This window comes from Maniola jurtina, chromosome 3 (assembly GCF_905333055.1).
Source record: "Maniola jurtina chromosome 3, ilManJurt1.1, whole genome shotgun sequence".
NCBI lineage: Eukaryota > Metazoa > Arthropoda > Insecta > Lepidoptera > Nymphalidae > Maniola > Maniola jurtina.
Genome location: NC_060031.1, coordinates 8,777,381 through 8,792,860, shown reverse-complemented (window position 1 = coordinate 8,792,860; position 15,480 = coordinate 8,777,381). Strand labels below are relative to the sequence as shown.

Here is a 15,480-nt window from a genome sequence, read left to right as displayed (position 1 = left end):
AGTGGAGAGATTTTACAACTTAAAAAAATTTACAAACAGTAAATAAAATTATTATTATTTAAATCAACTCCCAACATAATAAAATAATGTATCCTAGCACCTTCCTGCTGCAACATCAGATCTCAATCACTGTTGTACAGAAGCAGGCGCTACCATGTTATACAAGGAATCATAATTTTTATTTATTTATTTATTTAACTAAGACTTAATTATAAAAGAACATTTTACACCAATTGTTGTAGACCAAAGCACTAGACAAAAACTGAGAGTGGTGCTTAAAATTTTGCAGCCCAAATAGACCGTAGTCTGTGCTAGGGCTATCAAAAAAAAGATTAATTTATTTTAAGATTTATAATATCCACGAAAACAGATAAATCTACCTATATGGTGCAACATGTAACATGCTATATGCACCACCCGCCCTCATACTTACTGCTAAACACGCAGGCAAAGCAAAGCCACCAAGCAAGCAATATGCACCACCACCACGCAACACCACACAAATCCTCAAAAAAAAACCAGATTATATAAGTTTTCTAAGGGTCTAGTAATGTTAAGTTGGTGTTGTTAATGGTTAGGCCATTAACCAATCAAAGCTTTTATAAATAAAATAGGTACCTCAAAATTTTCTATAGAATAATCAAGTTTGAAATTGATTCAAACTTCATATAGCATGGAATATATTTTACTACTTACTTACCTATCTACACATTTAAATACTATTATTATTTTAAATGTCACTTGTCTGTTCAAGGTCCCAACAGTCGACAAACAACATCGTATTAAACTATCTGTAAATTAGAAAGGGATCTTTGTTTCAATAACGATAAGTACATTGTTTAGCAATAAATCTTCTGTATTGTACTTTTAAACTGAAACAGTCCCGCAACTTACAGGATCCAAAATACTTGAACTCTTCTAAATCAAGCTGACTGAATCCAGCTGCTCCCTGCGACTCGTTTGATGTCGTCTGTAGATGTTGGTAGACCCACTAGTAAGCTAGTGGGGTCTACCAACACTGCGCCTACCCGGGCGAGGTCGCTATTCCAGTACCTTGCGAGTTGCGACCCCATTGCCACTTCAGCTTCGCAACCTGTTGAGCTTTGTCAGTTACTCCGACTCTCCTAAGGATCTCCTCTCTCTTTGAGCGTAGCTCTCTCCATCGCCCGCTGAGTTACTCTGAGTTTCTTATGAAGGCCCATAGTTAGCGACCATGTCTCGGTGCCATATGTAATCACTGGTTCGAAGACTTTGGTTTTCAAGCACTGAGGAATTTTGGATAAGTTTTGAATGGATTTAATTATACACATTTCTATTTAGGCATAGGTAAGCCGTATAATGTTGGGGTGAATTAACTAGTCTCCTAGGTATAAAATCCCTCTGCAAAGTCTAGTAACATTTAATGTAGAGACGTGATTGTTGTTCTTTTTATTACAATATGTATAGAATATCTCATTACCTCGGAGCTGATACAGATCGCTTTGTGCTTTGTTGTGGTTAGTAACGAGTATTTCTTTTAATATCTGATGAGAGAATGCAATTTCAACGCTTTGAATATCTTTTTTATTGGAAATTGGAATAGTTTTAAAGTTACGCTAGTCAATTCCAATGAGGAGTTAGCGAACAAAACCGTTTAGTTACACTTCTGATCAAAAACTTTTTCTTTTGAATCCGGACGTTTTTGGCCCACCGTATACAAATCTGAACTCATTTCCAAGCACCTAAACCTGGGCTGAAATTGAGTCAAAACCAAATACTGTGATTCCGATCGTTGAACACAATTGTTAGACCAAGCATTAGATGTGACCTATTAAGATAGAATTAAAACAACAAACACCAGTAATTAATTATATATTTCTCCCATATTTTCCTTTATGTTCCACTTCATTAAATTCATCTATTCAAAATTCTCATTTCAACAGATAAATGCAATTCATATAATAACACTAATATAATCAGAACATTCAACAAAGCAAGTACACTATCACCACGTGTGCTAATTTAGGTTAGGTAATTTCATCTCTTATGATATAATCAAATAATCAATAAATTATCAACACGTGGTTTTATTTTAGGTTAACTGACTCCATCTCTTATGATATAATCAAATAATCAACAAAGTTAATAAATTATTAACACGTGTTTTTATTTTAGGTTATGTAACTGTATTTATTTTAACATTATTAACCAAAGTTTATTACTACCGCCTTTGTAATCTTATTCCACCAATAATAAAAAATGGCGGGACAAACTTATTAGTTTTACAGAACTAGGAAAATTACGTTATTTTAAATTCATTTTAATCACACAATTATTTCCGATGGAAATCCAGAGAAAATCATTTTAACCAACAATAACCAATTTACACAATGTGGATAAAACCTCAAACTATAACAAATCAAAGTTTAAGCAGATTTAGGAAATTATCACAATATGGTTAATGTCTCAAAATATTTGCAGATAATCATACTAACATTCTAATATTAAAGTAACCAAATAGTTAATATACTTAGCTTTTTCTAACCACCACGAAACACTATAACACTTGCACTATTTCTTCCAAAATTTCAGCGTAGACTGAACTCAGACCTTAAGCTACAGGTCTTAAATAGCCACATCGTTCCAATATGGCGCTCGAATAGCTCTGGGTCCCGTGCTTGTCAGCCACATTGGAATGTCATTTTGACACTCGTCCATCCTGACTCGCTTTGCGACCCTGCAAAGAGAAGTGTGCAAAAATTTTATTTCGTAAATATTTTAAAACATATTTCCGCATTGACTTTTTATATTCTTCCAATATACTCGTTAAAATGTATGAAAACTAACAAACTTGTTTTGTACGACCAAACAAAGCCATTTTATAGAAAATATAATATAGTTTAAAACTGTTCATTGTTTTCTGGACTATAGCCCAAGTATATCCTACGAAGTTCTAACCCAGGCCTCATACAGTGATGAAAAATCTCCTTTATATCCAAAATTATATTCAACCACAATTACTTTACTAGAAGCGAATAAGTTAATAACTTAAACAACTCATGTAACTATATCCATAATCAATAGTTTCTATAAAACTGCTGTGAAACTCAACCAACTTCATAAAGATTAACTAAATTCATAACTCTTACAACTGTTTTCTATAAACCAATTTGTCACAACCATTGCGACTATTTTACTATACCCAATAAATCAATCAATCATAATAACCATAATCTCATCATAACCATTTTTTTACCATTTCCAATAACCATAATATCAATCATAACCATATTCTTTTTTTTCCTTTTTTTTTACCATTTTCAATATCCAAAATATCAATCATAACCATTTCCAACCAACATTTTTTTAAAACCATTTCCAATATACCAATCAATCATAACCATTGTTGGAACCATTTCCAACCAACATTTTTTTTAAACCATTTCCAATATACCAATCAATCATAACCATTGTTGGAACCATTTCCAACCAACATTTTTTTTTAAACCATTTCCAATATACCAATCAATCATAACCATTGTTGGAACCATTTCCAACCAACATTTTTTTAAACCATTTCCAATATAACAATCAAACATAGCCATTTTTTTAACCATTATTTTTTTTTTAAAACCAGTTAATCAATATTTATCCTTCCAACAATTCAATTATTTAATTCTTTCAGTTATAATCTTCAATCATTCCATTGATTAATTAATCCAATTAGTTCCTTCTGTACCATTAACCTCACTATCTTCACCACTCGAAGAGGAGTTAACTTCTGCTTCGAATCTTTCTAGGGAGTCCGACGAAACCAAAGCACCAAAGTTTTATAATCGTTCATACCTTTCAGAGATTTAATTACATATCTATATAATTGTCGACTTCTTTAGGAGTTTTGTAAGGTCCCTTTAATATTCCCTTTTCCCTTTAATTTTCTCTTTAATTTTCGTCTAACATTCAGATTTCTATCTGCACCTCACCTTCCACTTTTCCGTATTAACTCCTTTTAAAAATATCATCTACACAACAACCTCGCTGTTCTGGTAACCCAAAAATGGCTTTTTATGGTACCCTCACGTTTTACCCTTGGATGTCCTATGCAATCATGGTACTTCCTCATTATGTTCCATCTTCCATATTTCGGTATTACCAGTCTTTCCTTTCCATCTTGGTTCTATAAATCTTATCTTCCTTAATTTTAAATTATTTTTAATATCGGGATCAACGCCAGTTTCCAATTTTTCCTTATCATACGAATTTTATCATCCTGATTTCGCAAACAAACTATCCAATCAAAATATCTACGATATGAATGTCTAGCTACATGACTATGCGACTTGCCAGATCTTTGCTCAACCACCATATCTTATTCCTGGAGAAATAGCCACCATCTTGGTATCCTTGACACCAAATTCGTTTTCAAACAGGTATTAACAATACACTGCTGCACATTATCTATAGTTACTTTAAAATGATCACCTACTAGGTATATTCGAAATCTTCTTAATGACTTCACAACGGTTAAAGTTTACAATCCGTAGGAATGGTACATAGATTCTTCTTTACAAAACTTTCTAGTTTAAAATAAGAGATAGGCTTGAATCCACGTTCTTGTTTCTGCATCAGAATGCCAGCCACGCCCTTACTGCTTGCGTCAGTTTGAACTTCGATATTATTTCCTGTTCGGTGAAATAACGAGAGTATTGGTCGACTCGTCAATATTAGTGTTGTTATGGATATCCATATCCGTAACCGAAACTATCGGATATCCGAAATAAAAAAAATATCTGTAACCGTAACTGAATCCGTAATAAAAGTTTTGGATAGTTTCGGATAGGGCAGAGTCCAACTAAATATTACGCTCGTACGAATTAACTGTGCACTCCGCTGGAATGCGACACCTTCATCAGTTCGCATTTTACAGTTCCTTAAAAAATTTATATCCGTAACCGAAACTATCGGATAATCCGAAATAATTTAATATCCATAACCGTAACCGAAACCGATATTATTTTTTTCCAATATCCATATCCATATCCAGATCCGAAATTATATATCCATAACATCCCTAGTCAATATAACTTTAAGATAATCAAATGCGTTTTGTTGAACAGATTTCCAATACTAGGGAACGTTTTTCTTAATTCATTTGTATAAATCAAAACATACAACAGCATAATTGGCACAAATTTTCGAATATAGCTAGTTAGTCCTAGAAACGTTGCTTCCTGGACGGATTTTTTTGTTCAGTTATTTCATAACAGAGGAAATCCATTTTGTCCTGTAAGAAATAGCATTTTTCCAAATTCAAAGTAAGTCCTGCTTCTCATATAATCTGTAAGTCTGTAACACTTTCCTTTAATAAGTCTAAGCATTCTCAGTTACCGTGGGTAGTAAAATATTATCAATGTAATGAAGAACTTTGTTCCTTATTGAAGCAAACAATGTATCCATTCGTCTTTAAAAGACAGCTGGAGAATTCGTCAAGCCAGATGGCATCCGTAAAAATCGTAATGGCCTTCGGGAGTCACAAATCAAGTTTTGTGAATATAATCTGCTGCTACAATATTAAAAAAAAAAAAAATATTAAAATGTAAAATATATTTTTCCACCAAGTTCTTCGATTTGGTCTTCGATGATTGGGAGCGGATATTTGTCTTTCAAGCTTTCTAAAATCAACGCACAATCAATAGTCTCCATTCTTTTTGCGTATCTACCAATAAAATCGGGCTGGGATAGTTTGACTTGGATTCCCGAAAAATACAGTTTCCTAACACATCATCTATTTTATCCCTAACAACATCCTTTTCTGCGAACGACAACCTGCATGGACGATAACAGACTGGCTTTTCAGAGTTAAGTTTGATGTTCAATTGTATTTTATCGGCTAAGCCTAGTTCGTTTGTATTAGTTGCGAATGAATCCGAGTATGTTTGTCAGATACTGACAAGTTCTTTTAGAATTTTAAGATTCTACAAATGAATCTTTGTCATGGATTTATTGTATTTCAAGGATAGAAATCGGAATTTGACTTTCCTTACAATTTCTACTATAATTAATTTAATCTTTAAACCGAATTTCGTTTGTTACGTGTCCACGTGCTAAAAGTTGGTCCTTTTTTATTAAAAGCGTACCAAAGTTAACGATGGTTAACGGTTGTACGAACGGTTAATAAATAACGATGCAACTGGATAATACTGTACCGAAGATGGAACACTATACAAAAATACCGTTAAAAGAACAGGTTCACCTATCAATAAATATAGGGGTAGATTGAGCAAGATTATCCTTACTATTTGTTTTACAAATATTGCGGCGGAATCGTGATTTGTATTCTTGGGACAGAAACGGACCACGTGTCCGGGCTCGTTGTATAAGAAAATCGATTCCAATTTAACATGGAAAAACTCACATCGAATATGTTTATAAAAGAGTTAATCAAGCATCGTATTGTTTGAACATGTTAGCAAAAAGTACTAATGACGGCTTATTATGGTCAAGTAGCCTCTGTATAAAGATATGGCATAATTTTTGGGGCAACGGCTCTAACATAAAAAACGTGTTACTAGTCCAAAGAGGATGCGTGAGAGTTATATGTAGATTGTCCCAGAGAGACCATACCTTACTTCCAAAAACTTCGTTTATTAACTGTACCTTCATTATAAAACTATTTTGTTTGTAGCTAATAAATAAAAATAAAAAAGTTAACAGAATTTGATAACAAAAGACGAAAATATAAATTAAGATTCCCGTCACCAAGCACCGCTCTTATCATTAATAGTTTTATCATTATGGCAGTTAAAAATTTTAAACAAATTACCTTTTGGAAATAAGAGAACTTGTAAACATAAATAAAATAAAAACGTTAAAAGTAACTATTTGAATATTTAACCACTTTCCTCTTTCTTTTTTTTCTTTGTGGTAATCTTATAATAATTAGGACTAAATATTCAAAATTCAAAATTGTAAGTCCCTTTTATTGTCTAACTTCATGTATTTCAAACAATCGTAAATTTTTCTTTAATTTTGTATTTAGAATTTAGTATGTTTAACACAATTAATATTTTTGCATGCTAGCTTGACGTGGTACAGCGGGACCAGTATTATTATGTATTCGTACCTATAAGATGACCTGTATCAATAACTAAATTTGATCGAATTGAATTGAAACAAACGTTTTTATTCTGATCTCAATTATCCTGTACGCCGCCATTTTTATTCCCGAAACTGTTTCTAAAAGTCTGCATTATACAATTTATTCCAGAAAAATGTTGGATTGTGGCATGTAAAAAGATTTATTTTATCTTCATTTACGCAAAGAATTTGAGAATATAATTCTCCTGGTCTATAATTACCTGCCCTGGCCATGGCTCTAATGTGATAAAGAAATCCACCAATGATGCAGGACACAGCTTTTAAATTAGTGATGTCACATTTCGTCAACAGGTTACATTTGGAATAGGAATAGTGAGTCGTAGTTTCATTTTGATACCATTCGATGAACCATTTGCTTCAATGACTCAACAAAACCAATACTTTGAGGAAGTCTCCATAATTTTATCTTTCCATTCCTGCCATGTATACTCATAGGAAAGTAGTGAGCTTTGCTTCATTTTACTAAAACCTACCAAACAAGCTTCCATATAATAAAACTTTTTACGAAGTTGTTCCTAACTGTTCAATTTTATTTAGCCATTGACGTGCGGGTAATTCAGTTTTTTTTTGACTGACTGACTTCCGGTATAATGTGAGGTTTAGCCAACAGAGAAGAATATGGAAAGATCCTACCAGTACCGCTCGGTGAACGTCGTATCCGCCGTCAGCCTGTAGACTCAACGTGGCAGCGAAGTTGGCGCCGGGAGCTGCTTTCGTTGTCATCTTCTTGCACCCGTGGCTGCTCACGCTCCATTCTCTATGGACACCACCTCACCCGGCTGCGCGACCGGGTTCTGCTACGGGAATTCATCCCACTTCTGAAAATTGTTAGACCAAGCATTAGATGTGACCTATTAAGATAGAATTAAAACAACAAACACCAGTAATTAATTATATATTTCTCCCATATTTTCCTTTATGTTCCACTTCATTAAATTCATCTATTCAAAATTCTCATTTCAACAGATAAATGCAATTCATATAATAACACTAATATAATCAGAACATTCAACAAAGCAAGTACACTATCACCACGTGTGCTAATTTAGGTTAGGTAATTTCATCTCTTATGATATAATCAAATAATCAATAAATTATCAACACGTGGTTTTATTTTAGGTTAACTGACTCCATCTCTTATGATATAATCAAATAATCAACAAAGTTAATAAATTATTAACACGTGTTTTTATTTTAGGTTATGTAACTGTATTTATTTTAACATTATTAACCAAAGTTTATTACTACCGCCTTTGTAATCTTATTCCACCAATAATAAAAAATGGCGGGACAAACTTATTAGTTTTACAGAACTAGGAAAATTACGTTATTTTAAATTCATTTTAATCACACAATTATTTCCGATGGAAATCCAGAGAAAATCATTTTAACCAACAATAACCAATTTACACAATGTGGATAAAACCTCAAACTATAACAAATCAAAGTTTAAGCAGATTTAGGAAATTATCACAATATGGTTAATGTCTCAAAATATTTGCAGATAATCATACTAACATTCTAATATTAAAGTAACCAAATAGTTAATATACTTAGCTTTTTCTAACCACCACGAAACACTATAACACTTGCACTATTTCTTCCAAAATTTCAGCGTAGACTGAACTCAGACCTTAAGCTACAGGTCTTAAATAGCCACATCGTTCCAATATGGCGCTCGAATAGCTCTGGGTCCCGTGCTTGTCAGCCACATTGGAATGTCATTTTGACACAATCTAGACTTATTTCCAGGCAAAACGCCTAAAATTATGCTCAAATTCCTTCCAAACTCCGTGATTTCGTGCAAAACGGTAACCAAGGAGTACTACATAGGCTACTTTTTTAACCGACTTTCAAGAAAGAAAGAATTGTGTTTTTCTATCAATGTAGGTAGTACATCGAAATCTCCGATATTTCTGAACCGAATTGTGTAATTTTTTTTGATCGATAGAGAAATGCGACATTGTCCCATAAAAAATTTGAATTCCAACTCCTCAATCCTCATGCTGTAGGGGACCTGACCAGCAGTCCTGATATTGGACGTACCTACTCGTACCAAGTAAACTTTAAACAAGACTTTAGCGTTGAACTCGAAGACCCAACTCCTCAACCTTGATGCTGTAAGGAACTGCATTCCTACATCGTGGTGATCCCACGGAATTTTTAAAGAATCATCCGTTAAAACTTTAATTTTTTTTACCAAAGGCACAGAAACACCTTGCATCCCAAGGACGGGTAGGTTGCTTTTTGTGCTGGAAAATCAAAAGTTCCCGCGGGATTTTTAAAAACCTAACTTCGCCCGCGGCCATCATCTAGTAATAAATATTTTTCTCCTTACAAATCTACACTCATTCTCCACCCGTCTCGGAATGTCCATTGTCCTGATATTGTCCGACTGTAGATCCACTTATATTAGGTAGGTATATAACTTACCTATATCAATAACCGCATTGTTGCTACATTTGAAAACTATCCTATTACATTTAGCTGAATAAAAACTTTAAAAAAAGATTAGGTACGAGTATGTCACACCTTGTTACGCTACGGATATCTATACTAGTATGTACTCGGATAATCAGAATGGTGTCGTACAGACCTACTTACCTACTACATTGTTTTGATAGTACGCCGTAAGTATCCGAATAGCTCATCGGTAGCAGCTCTGGACTCTAACTTGGACATGGGAGATACCTTTTATTAGGGGAAAACACATCTTAATGATAGTAAAATAAATATTACGGTACCTATAGTAGAACTTTAGAAGTGCTATGCCTACATTTGCGTACACCCAGGAGCTCGATGCAATCAACTAGGCTAAATATTATGTAGAGTACTCGTATGTACTAATTTGATTTCAATGGACGCCAAGTCAACCATCCATGATCAACAGCTGCAAAGCAACAGCAAAACCGCGGCCAAGATCTTCTAAAGCCTAATTTGCTAATGAAATCACTTCTTCAAAAACCTTCTAATTCAGTCATTAAAAAGAAAATCACATTTGTACAACGCACAAAGGCGTTTATATTATTCGTAATGCACGTTTTACGATGCATTGCTTTTATACAAACGTAACTTAAACATTTCTTTTCAACTTTATTGCGTTCACAAAGATAAGGCTATAAATGTAGGTCGCCTCTATAATTTATCACCTCGACGACGACGCCGTGCAACAGGAAGAGTTAGATAGCAAAAGCATAAAAGCTCTAGTAAGTAGTGCATAACGTGTATTGACCTATAGGTACGCGTACAGCACATTCTAAAGACAAATGTGTGCCCATAAATCACGTTTTGACGGTATGTCTGCGTTTATACAGGACTCGCTTATTTTGTAATGAAAGGTAAGGCATAGTGCAGCTTATTCTTCATAATGTTGTAGTAGAGTTATTAGTGGTCGGATCGAGGCGCTGGCCGGAGTGAGCGCAGCTGTCAAGGCCAACTGAGGTCACTCCACCGACGATCTCTGAGCCACGATGCCCGGGACCGGTTCTACAATTTTTAGTCTCTTTTTATTTTCATTTTTGTATACACGACGCTGAGACTAAACATTGTTTATAATGCCAACCTCCGTCAGATAAACTTTATTTAAATAGGTAGATTATCATTTTATTTTTAACCTTTTCAAAACATAAGTAATACTTCCGAAATTGGAATAGGCATTTGCCATTTTATTTCGCATCAGGCGGCAACTCAATCATATAATACGAGAAATAGAGTAAAATAATTACCTACTTTAGCGATAAAAGTACCTACCGGCCAAGCTTTCCAGCTTTCTTTTCTCCGAACTATAGGCACGATTAGAACATTTGTAGCTTTAGATTTAAGTTTACGTGATTAATCATCACCATTAGATAGGTACATCATTATCTTACAAGTCCAACATTTGACGATCAAAAAGTTTGCAATACCTACCGTACATATTTTGAATTTAAAAAAATTACTTTGACTTTGTACTGTGTAAACTGTAACTCGCAGGAAGTCATCTTATTACACAAAAAAAATGCTGAAATTAACATTGATATGACAACATCTGCAAGTTCTATTGCTATAGGAATTAGGAATTAGGATACTTAAAAAGACTGAAATTAGGGTTCGTTTCCACTGAAGCTTAAACAAGACCTGCAAGAATAGACCAATCAGATTATTGACAGATAAATTGATAAAACACGGCGCGGCATAATTATAAGTTTGTATGGAGCAAAGCGCACGCCAAACGGAGCAAGGCGCTGCCGCGTCGCATCGCGTCGTCGCGCAGCAGGTAGGTTGGTCTTATAGCACAAGTAAAGGAAAATATCCGAAAATCGTGAATTTGTGGTTCATCACAAAAAAAAATGTTTACGAAAAAAATAATTTACTAAATCACATGGGTACATGGCACAGTCCGTTATTAACTTACAGTATTCTACGTAAAAGTGTTAGGTAGGTATACCTTTTACGGAACCCTTCGTGTACGAGTCCAACTTGCACTTGACCGGTTTTTTATTTTATTTTCTACTCACTAAGAATATAAAATAAGTAAATAATTTAAAATTGTTCTTCTCTTCTTTATTTTCACTTAAACGATGCTGATAGAAAAATGAACTCAGCATCCAAATACTGAATGATATGTTTACTAGAGTTGATTTTTTAAAATCATAATCAAAAAAATATAAGCGGGAGCGAAGCGAGCGTGAAATGTGGAAAAATCTGTAGGTATATACCTAGGTACCTAGTATTCCCGATTTGTATATCCTATTTTGTGATCACGCCTTACATCTCAACTGAATAAATTTTATCCTCAACACCTAGATGCTGGTACTCTACCATATACCGCTGTTGGCGCTAACTCAGATCGCGCCAACAGATACCTACATTTTGTGATCTCAGGATTTTAATTTTATTATTATTAATAGTAGTGAAATAAAACATAACTTACTCATAATTAATGCTGTATTTCTTATACTTTACCACTTGTCTTTACAATTTGCCACTTTAACACTTTAACACTTGACAATATTCCACTTCACACTTTCTCGATTGGAGTACAAAAATACACTGACTGAACGGGCTGGCCCGACTCTCGAAGAAAACTCCAACTACTTCCGGACAATAATAATTGCCTTTGTCAATATACGTCTTGTCATGAAACGTATATTGACAAAGGTATAATAACATATTTAAAAAGGTGTATTGACGTGGCTACACTTGTTTCATTACACAAAAGTTATATAAAAATAGTAATTTGGTCAGTGTTGCTGATAATAAACAGTATTTTAGCCAGTGTTGCTAACAGTCGGCCATCCAAATTGGGTCGTCGACCTCGAGCGACAAGCAACAAAACATGGCAGATTTACGTTAATGTATCACTAATAATTTCTAACTTTCTATAAATATAATTAATAATTTTAATAAACAAATTCTATTTTAAGTATTTACGTAATCATGGACCATTGTTGTCCTTGAAATAAATATTGGACCAGGTTGTCCAATGTTAAATGCTAAGACCAACGTTGTTCGTATGCCACCAGGCCTCTAATAATTTCAAATTAACAAATTCTATTTTAACTATAAACATAGTCACAGACCATGGTGGTCCTTAAAATAAATATTGGACCAGGGTTGTCCCAGCATATTTTATTCTAGGACCAGGGCTGTCCCTTAAAGGGTGATTCAGAAATATTTTCGTTTCTGTTTTGTCTGTAGTCTGTCATACGCAGGTAACAGAGGGTGAGGAAAGGTCTACAGGTTTTTTCTTTTTACAAGGATCAGGATTTAAATATATATATCTTTACTGGGTGTCTCAATAAAATATTTTGATTTAATGTTGGTAAAAATAATGTTCTAAGTGCAAATTCAATTGGGTCCACAAGAGGGGACTGGGAACACAATGCCGGCCAAAAAATCGGGTTGCATAAGAACTTCAAGAACGGGGAAAACCGTCTACTATATGTCCATCTGTCTCAGCTAATATAAGACTATAATGCGTTTGGTCCCAAAAACTCTAAATTTGAATAAATCACAGTTCTGCCGATTATTAAAGGCATTACACTTGCGTTCTAATAAAGCTGTTGCCGTACAGGAAATAAATCCCGATAACCCTGTCAACTGACTCGAATTCTACAGTAAGAGCGTAATCGAGACGACGTTAATTGGCCACCGAGGAGTCCAGGTTTAATCCTCACTGACTTTTTCTTATGAAGCTATCTGGAAAGCAAAATTTACGATCCGTTACTGCAAAGTTAATTTTGATGATTGAAATTTTAGCTCCAGATTAAGCGAATTTAAAGTTAGTGATTGCCATTTAAAAATGGTTGTTTTCCATTGATAAAAATCTAGTTCTTCTCTTTCATTTGGTGTTACATTTATTAAATTTAACAAAACTTTAATGTTATTGTCATTTATTTCCAACACGAAAATATTTTTGAATGACCCTTTTATTTTCATTTAGGACCAGGGTTGTCCATTAACTTTGAACTATATGTATTCATTTAGGACCAGGGTTGTCCATCAACCTATAACCATATCCATTAGTTACTTAGCATTTTATATTATTGTGAACTATCTTTTGTATGCAATTACTATCCGCTTCGAATGAAACGATTACGTTTTAATTGTCAATTCATCAACTGTTGTGATATTTATTTCAATTAGATGTTTAGCCAATTACGGGTCCCTTTCTGAGGATTCACTGGAAGACATTAAGCAGTGTTCATGTGGTCTATTGAAAATAGCTTCCTACTACTACTGTCCTGCGACATATGCAATCTATCATATATCCTAAATAACAATATGAGACTGTTCCGTTGAGGACTGTCCTACCATGACTGGTATACGATTGTAATGTGTAACACTTTGAACAGTTCTACTTTTGCTTCGTCAACTTTATTACAAACGCAGTGCTTTTACAACACACCAGCGTATAACCTGGCGTATGGTACTATGCTAGAAGAAATGTGCCTTACGCATTGGTTTAGTAGTCTACGACAATCTTCGCATCATTAACTTTCTAATGACACTGATTTCAGGCTCATTGGTTGGATGGTTTCAAAGTCTGTAACGGGCATATATAGTAACACTTTTTTTCTTGTGTTTTATATTATTGGGATAAGGATGTACAAACAACAAAAGTTTGCAAGGCATACCAACACGCATCCACGTGTGAATGTGTGATATTACCAACGATATAACTGTAAATTCCTTAACACGCACATATAGGTGAAACTTATACGTAAAAGTATTATATACTCATCTCACGCATTCAGCATAAGAAGTGAGCTGCCCTTAACCAATAATATTAACCTATTATAAGCGTCACTCAGAAAAGCAGGTATTATTTAAATACTGTTGAATTATCGAAATGTCCTCCCAAAACCTACGTAAACACAGGTTCAATGCGAAGAGTTTATTCAAGAGTTTTAATTTAAAAATTTAATGGCAAAATTAATAATTTAATTAGAGCGTGATTGCTATCACAACATCTAATTATCCAGTTCACAATACAAATACCGAAAATATGCGATATCGCTCCGAATCTCAGATGGAGACTAAACCAAAACCTTCAAAACACCCATGTTTATGAAAGTTCAATATTGTTGGCCTCCTAGTAATAGATTGTATGAGATCGAATAAGCCAAATATCGATTTTATCTAACTACCTTCATCAGATAAATTTATAATTTTATATTTTGACAATTCAAAATCATTACAAAAAACTATTTAACTACCATTATATCGCACCTACTTAAGACGCAATTCCGTGAAATTACGACATAATTTTGTATCCCGTGATTTTGTGTCTCTTCTACGTAAACAAGTCTCACAACTATGAAAAATCTAACGATGTTGCAAGTATATTTGTTTTGTTTGGACAAAACCTACCTAACACTTAATGATATTGGTAAGTATCATACGAGAAGTATACCCAAATTTTTAAAATATAGATTGAAAATTAAAGAGATTCTATATTATATTATTCTATATAATTTATTACTATTAGAAACTACTTATTTATTTCAATTGTAACAGAATATGTAATGGAAGAGCGGGGTCGCCCGCCATAAGTACTAGTTTAATACCAGTTACTTACTGGGACGGTTCCAATTTCTATGTTATATTTAAAATATATTTAAACTTGTTTTTTACTGAAATAAATATTTTTGTATTTTGTATTTTGTATTATATGTATTTATTTAATTAACCTTAATTATATTATGAAGGAAGATTAGTTATGTTTTGCCATAAAGTAAACTTTTATATTTGTCTGCAAGGGTGAACGGTGCAACTGTATAACGGTTATACAATGGTTCCACTTTAGTGACTGTCCAGCCAGAAATATTTCACAATTATTGTTAATGAGATTAGAGATCC

General features: G+C 33.8%; 2 long non-coding RNA genes across 3 annotated transcripts; both read right to left on the bottom strand.

Annotated features, from left to right (window-relative positions):
- Positions 1-1,835: 1,835 nt before the first annotated feature.
- Positions 1,836-7,891, bottom strand: LOC123878788. 2 transcript variants are annotated; one of them, XR_006798880.1, is made up of 2 exons: positions 7,777-7,891; positions 1,836-2,716 (listed from the first exon to the last, which is right to left on the bottom strand). It is a non-coding gene; the product is annotated as an uncharacterized LOC123878788 (long non-coding RNA). The 2 variants fall into 2 exon arrangements; XR_006798878.1 differs by having other exon boundaries at positions 7,771-7,885.
- Positions 7,892-8,016: 125 nt separating this feature from the next.
- LOC123878797 lies at positions 8,017-8,863 on the bottom strand. Its single transcript, XR_006798883.1, has 2 exons — positions 8,656-8,863; positions 8,017-8,569 (listed from the first exon to the last, which is right to left on the bottom strand). It is a non-coding gene; the product is annotated as an uncharacterized LOC123878797 (long non-coding RNA).
- Between the last annotated feature and the right edge of the window lie 6,617 nt (positions 8,864-15,480).